This window comes from Dermacentor andersoni, chromosome 6 (genome assembly GCF_023375885.2).
Source record: "Dermacentor andersoni chromosome 6, qqDerAnde1_hic_scaffold, whole genome shotgun sequence".
NCBI classification, from domain to species: domain Eukaryota; kingdom Metazoa; phylum Arthropoda; class Arachnida; order Ixodida; family Ixodidae; genus Dermacentor; species Dermacentor andersoni.
The window spans coordinates 78,623,096-78,630,001 of NC_092819.1; the positions used below are offsets into that span (position 1 = coordinate 78,623,096).

At 42.0% G+C, this 6,906-nt stretch overlaps 1 non-coding gene across 1 annotated transcript; it reads right to left on the minus strand.

Annotated features, from left to right (window-relative positions):
* Positions 1-2,579: 2,579 nt before the first annotated feature.
* Positions 2,580-2,651, minus strand: TRNAM-CAU (transfer RNA methionine (anticodon CAU)). Its single transcript has one exon. It is a non-coding gene; the product is annotated as a tRNA-Met (tRNA).
* Positions 2,652-6,906: the final 4,255 nt, after the last annotated feature.

Below are 6,906 nucleotides of genomic sequence, written 5' to 3' on the forward strand. Positions count from 1 at the left end.
TCACTTTTTAAAGGATATTTCTAGAACCCGTGCTACATCTAGCTTTGGGCAGGCCGTCGGAAGCATATCTGTTTCGATTACTGCTCAGGCGCCACAAATTATGCCACGATACATTTCACCATGGACACTGTCCCCACTGGAAATCGTGCCATATATACCTGGAATTAGTGCGAAAAAGAAAATGCCTCAAGCAGCGACTTATCAGATAGCTTTGGAATATATGCACAAAGAATACGCAGCCGCAACGCACATTTTCACAGATGGCTCTACAACTCCACATCGTTCATCACGCGGACTTTTTGTTTCCTCTACAGGACAACGATTCTCGTTTCGTCTTGAGCGAGCGACATCATCTACTTCAGCGGAGCTATATGGCATTAAGGAGGCCCTTGTGTATGTACTTCGACAGCAGCCGCCAAAGACATGGGTGATTTTCACAGATTCAAAAGCAGCCCTACAAAGTATGTGGAACAGGCAGAAGCGTTGCAATAATCAACTTACAGCATTTGACATTGCTTATCTTCACCACAGGGCTAAGATTGCTGGGCATTGCATAAAGTTCCAGTGGATACCTTGTCATACCGGCATTTCGGGAAATGAAAGAGCGGATGAAGCTACCAGAAATGGACTCCAATACAGCAAGTTCAAAAGAACATTTTTTACAAAAGCCGACGCTTCAAACATGGCAAAAAAATATGCCTATAAAAATAAAGACCGTATCTGGAATCTGCCGCTTCACCAAGATACCTTCCTGCGTTACATTGACCCAGAAATGAGACCGAAAATTCCACGACCACTTCCTCGACACTTAGAGACATTGTACCATCGTCTTCGACTGAACGTGGCATACACGAACAATTATCTGTACCGCATAGGGCTTACCACTAACCCATACTGTGATAACTGTCGCAACTTAGAGACAATTGAGCACATATTACTAGAATGCCCGGCGTACCGCGACGAGAGACAATCTTTTGAGCAACAAATGGATATGATTTGCCACGAACCGTTAACGTTACCGAGCATCTTAGGTCCAATGCCCGGCCCTTCAAAACAGCGACGGGTTTTGGATTTATTGTTCAAATACCTGTCAAAAATTGGTCTAATAGGAAAGCTTTAAAAATTGCACACCTTATATACAAAAGCCTAAGTTTACCCTCCTTGTCACCTGTAAATATTAGTATCAGGTCCACTCGGACATTCCATATTTATTTTTATCCTCTTTTTCTCCTACTCTCTTCTGGAATCTTTTAATGCCATTCCCCATCCCTATACAGAGTAGCATGCCAGCGGTTATATACGCGCCGGCAAAACTCTCTGTTTTTCTAATAAAGAGCTCTCTCTCTCTCTCTCTCACGGACCCTCTTTAGAATTAGCCTATTTCTACTTTAGTTCAGAATTTACCCCTTACCTTGCCTTACAATTTCTCTAAAGCTTTTTTTTTCTCCCCTCCTCCGTTTAACCGCGGGCTTCTTGGTTCATCGCCCGTTATGTAATGGCAAGTGCCACAATACATTGAGGAGCAAGCCACAATGAAGCGATTCGCATTTGCGGAAATCGTAGCTGCGATAAAGGCAGTGTAAGATCGCACCATGGTGGACCGGGCTTAAGAAAAAAAAAAGATTGCTAGGGCAACAGGGTGACGCTTGACTTTTATCTCGCATGTCTACCATGCATATATAGATTTATATAGATACATATAGAAGTATATAGATATGATATGCTTGCAGCTAGGGGAGAACCGATCGCCGTTTTAGCTCTGTTTTCCTCATCCGGTTATCTACTTTCACTGCGCTAGCTAGGACCTGCGGAAACGCTCTCCACTTCGTCGCGCTTCTCCCCTGTTGATAGTTAATTAGATAACAAAAACCTGTCAAGGTAGGCAATGCTATTTGCTTTCAAAGCAAACAAAAGTGACCTTCTATATACGAGGACAGCGTTTCATTTTGCTGTTCAAAAGATGCTGCGGGTCACTGTCCGATGCTTGCGTCGGCGGTTACGTAAATATGACTTCAGGAGACTGGGATAAAGTCAGAATGGAACACTTTCACGTCAGACGGCCCCAAGCCCATCGGGCGACTATACCGTGTGTTTTGCGAAATACGTCCGTAATTCCTTAAAAAATAGGAAATGTGGCATTATAAATGACATCCTCTTGATTGCTTCTACCGTAGAGTCATACATGCGAAAGTGACTCGATAAAGTATTTAAACAAGTAACAAACTACCTCGAGCGACCTCGAGCTCTGCAGCGGTAAGCCATAGCTACTCGGCTCCCGCGTCGGGTAGAAAGCCAAACAAAGCTACTGGTCTTAAAACCCGTAACTCGGTGACTTACCAGCGGTTTTGTGGCTGCCGGCCGTGGACGCCGCCCCGATTTTGGTGTGTGTGATATATTACTTCTTTACAAGCAAGTCATTTTACGCGAGTGTTGTTCAGCAAATTTCGAGTGCTTGGTTCGGTTTATCCGGGTTTAACTGAAAAAAAAAAAAAAAGCAAGCGACCGGTATAGAAGAGCATATGCACTACAGTCGATGGGAAATTTTAAATATAGATACAAAAAAAAGAAGAAAAAAAAACTAGCAGAGCGTGGTTTCGATCCACGGACCTCTGGGTTATGGGCCCAGCACGCTTCCACTGCGCCACTCTGCTGAGTACGTTTTGCGTAATATGTAGTAGCCATTTGACCGTGGAGCCTACATCGGTGTCGCTCATGCAGATTAATCAGAGTCGAGCAGAGTGCTTCAGGCAAGGACAACGTGAACCGGTCGCTAATGGCGTCAGCTTGCGGCTGCTCCATCAGAAAGGAGATAGAGAGAAAAGAAGGTTACGAAAGCAGATTCGTAGTCTCGTCGAGCAACGTGTGACAGTTCTTGTGATATAGCTAGAGGGTCATGTTATGCGACGGTGGCGTCGGCATCTATGCAGCTAAATTCGCCGCGTCTTTTTTTTCTTCTTTCTTTTCAGCTGTCACCTCCATTTTCCTTTTTTTCCGTATGAATAAAGGATATGTTTTGTACTCAGAAACTTTCACCCAATTTCTGCCCACTTCTTCTGTAATCCACTTGAATAAAGTATGATTAGAAGGATTTGAAGATGTCTCCCCCCCCTAAAAAAAAAGAAAGTAACATAAGAGAGTTTTAGAATAGGGGCCCCAAACGTTTTGGAGCCCCAAAGAAATAGCGTCGAAGCCACTGCGCATGCGCGAGACGCAAACTGCGTTTGGGTTTTGCGTTGGGAACGCTATTTCACCGATTTAGCGGGATCCGAAATAGCGTTCCCAAAAGCTTTGCGTCAACAAACATGGCGGCACCCATCGAAGCGACGGCTCTAACCTAGCACCAAACTGGGTTCGATTCGCGGTAATGCGTGAAGTTCGCAAGCTAGGAGAAGTGATTGCAGTTATCGCTTTCTTTCAACTAGCGTGTGTTATGAAGATTGATTCATTAGACGCCGCTGATTCCGAATTCGAGTGTGGATTTTATGGCTCGTAGGCCTAACACGGCTAAGCTTGGCTGGTGAAGGCACGTAAAGTTGGTTTTGTTGCTCCAAACTAAGCACAACTAATTGTTTGCCGCTTGAAGAATAACCTCTGAATTGTAATTAAACGCGAATACACGCAACTCAAAATTACTATTCATATCATAAGATGGTATATTTTATTTAATTATTTGTAATCGTTTTTCTTAGACGCCGTAGTGGCGCTGTCAGCGCAAGACGCTATCTGCAAACGCAAAGCCCTATTCTAAAGCTCTTCACTCCTGCGTGCCCCAACGCTAACACCCGCAAAGCTCTTTGGGGCCCCAAAATATTGGGGCCCCTATTCTAAAACTCTCTATTATGTCAAAATGTCAGACTTCTTGAAAAGATCTAATCTGCAAAACCAACCGTGCTATTACGAGAAAAACGTATTTTACAAAATATTGGATCATATAAATTCATTATTTCGCGATATTTGTACATTTGATTTAGTAAATCATTATACGGTGACTCATTCGTGTAGCAACACTGACCTGGACTAAAACATTCTGTGTGAGCAATGTCAATGTTACTTTCTCATTATTTTCTTATTTGTATGTAATTCCGCCGTCAAATGCATTGCGTATTTGTTTATGACTTCAGATACGATAGTGGATTACTCTGATAAGCTTCGGGGCAGCCTATTCAAGGAATGCGCAAATGACATTTTAGACATTTCTTCTTTGTTTTGCGTAAAATGGTGTTACTGGACCTTGAAACCCTAAAGAAAAACACCGGCCAACCTGAGAGCGTGCTAAATCATTTACTGCAATGAATTCTCTATAAGTCAATTTACCGCACATACCGCTGTCGCTTTATGCAAATTTCTTTGGTATATTGTGGACGGGTAATTTATTGATACAGATAAATGTTATTTTTCTCCTTAGTGACCTTAAGGGGAGAAGCTAAAGAGAAAGGCTAAATAAGTTAGGCCGTTAGGTTACTATACAAAAACACTGCTTTCCTTCGTTTAGTTGCAAATGATTTGTAGTTAATAAACATAAATGAAGGCTACGCTTTCTTATTTTGAATTTCGCGTGTCACCGCAGCATCGCCACTTCATTTTGGCATATCGCGGATTTTTGTGTCACTTCTTTTTATTTGGGGCGTTTTGGCGCGTAGGTCAAGTTGTCAAATTTGGCTATGCGCTGAGTCTTTGCGCTCCGAAGGAAATGTAGATATCTTGGGATTATGTTGTAATGCGCGCTTTATATGGACAGAAAAGTGTCACTCAGATCCGGAAGAGCTAACGTATTGGGTTGCGTTTCTTCCTGTGATCGTCGTTACGAATTGCCAGTTAAATTGATTTATCCCGCTGTTTTCGAAGCATGCATGAAGTAATGTCATGTTGAGTGGACTGCCATTTTCGAAGCTGTCCTAACACTTCCCACTCTTCAAAAGAGAGCAAATTGATTGGCTGCATGCTGCATTTTCTTGTCGGATCCATGCGCGTTAGTTTACGTAGTCTTTGGTATGGATACATTCTAGAAAAGAGTGCAGTGGATCAACTGTAAGAAAGAAAAAAGCAACTACATCGAGCAAGCCATGACAACCACAAATACTTCTGAGAAGGGTGTCAGCACTCGGCTTTAATGAAGTTGAAGATCAGTCCAGCAGTAACAAAAATATAATCTTCCGCGGTATTCCCTAGTGCCGTGAATACTGGGAAGAGCCCGAGATGCAGATTGTACGTAGTTTAAAGGACGCGCATCGCCCACTGCTTGAGTGATCGAACGCACCCATCGCTTGCGTTCCGTTTCACCTTATAGATCCGGCGCCGAATAATCGTTCAATCTTCTAGCCCGTAGTTTAAATGATGTGCTGTCTGTGAGAAGCAAATTGAAAGACAAAAATATTAATTTCAATAAAGATGTCTCACAGCCACCCGAGAGGTCCGTAAAAAGTTAACAAACTGTACAGGGTGCCCGAACTGTCATGCACCAAGATTTAAATTATGTAACCGCCACGCCATGTTGTTGCCGTCGATTGTAGATAGAATATATATATTGTTTTTGCATTCAGCCTAATTACATAGTTAGTCTTAATAAATTAGAATAATAAAGTTTAATAAAGTCTTAATAAGTAAACTTAAGAAATTGTTTTCGTGAAAGTTCTTTGCGCCTGAGTGCGTTACCTTAACAAAACAAAAATTAAGTAGGAAGGCCACAGTGGCGCGTCTACAATCCACGTTGCGATTGGTTCCCCGTCCTTGCCGCATGTGCGTATTCGCGAAGAAGTTCAGCCCTCCGAACATCGAAAAATCGCACGCACGAAGGGTCCGACGGCCCATATGCCGCCACTGCGAAAAAAAGTAAGGAAACGCGGTCAAATTCGCACTATGTGAAACGGTCTTTACTTGCGTATGTCAGTTTTGCTTGCCAATGCGACTAAAATAAAAAGCGGGGTAAAGAGGAGAATAATATCATTTTGTATTGTTCGTTATAGCTCTGTAGCCACGTAATATTACAAATAAAGTAATACCCTGTTTGTGTTGAGTATCAAATGATGTCACTCGCACGTTCGTTTAATTTCCGCACAGTGAAAACACCGTGTGGAGTTGCCCTTTTGCTAGAGCAGTTCTCGTAAATTTTGTAACTCAGTGTATTCAACTACCGTGTTGAACAGCAGGATATGCAGACACGGAGCACGTTTTAGCGTGAAGAAAATTAGTGAACTAGGTGCTGAGCGAAAAAAATAAGAAAGAAAGAAAGAAAGAAAGAAAGAAAGAAAGCCCGGGCCAGCTCGACGCCAAAAATTACGCCCCGAAAAAAGTCGGTGAATGTTCATCTGGAAAAATATATTCACCGGAAAAGAAAAATAACTTTCGGGTGGAAATAAAAAACAAGTAGGCCGAATTCTGGGAAACTAAAAGACACCTTACTACTGTTTTAATTATGATGTTCGTTACATAAATATTGCTACCGTTGCAAGTATGGCTACTATTCTGTCCATAAATTACCCTCAATATCTCCTCCGAAATGTATTTTTTCATAATTCACTGGCACGGCAAACTGATTTACTTCTTTAGTTAAATCACGAGAAACGCGGTGTTTGTAATGTATTTCGCGTCGCCAATAGCATCTTTTGGTCCCAATATACGACACCATTTGACTGTCTACGACTATATTTTCGCCAATTCTATGAAAAAAATAATAGTAATATTAAAATTTAAAAAAAAAATGTCATAATAGCGCAGGCGAAAGTAACACGGCATACCAGACTCGCCATAAGCTAGGTATTTCTATGTGAACTGAAATGTAGCCTGCAAGAATGCTGCGAGATTATTACCTTTTCTTAAAAAGAAATGCGCTGCTTTCCCAATCATTCAGAGAAGCGGCAGCATAATTAAAGATTTAACACCCTACTAAAGAAAATAAAAACAACACTG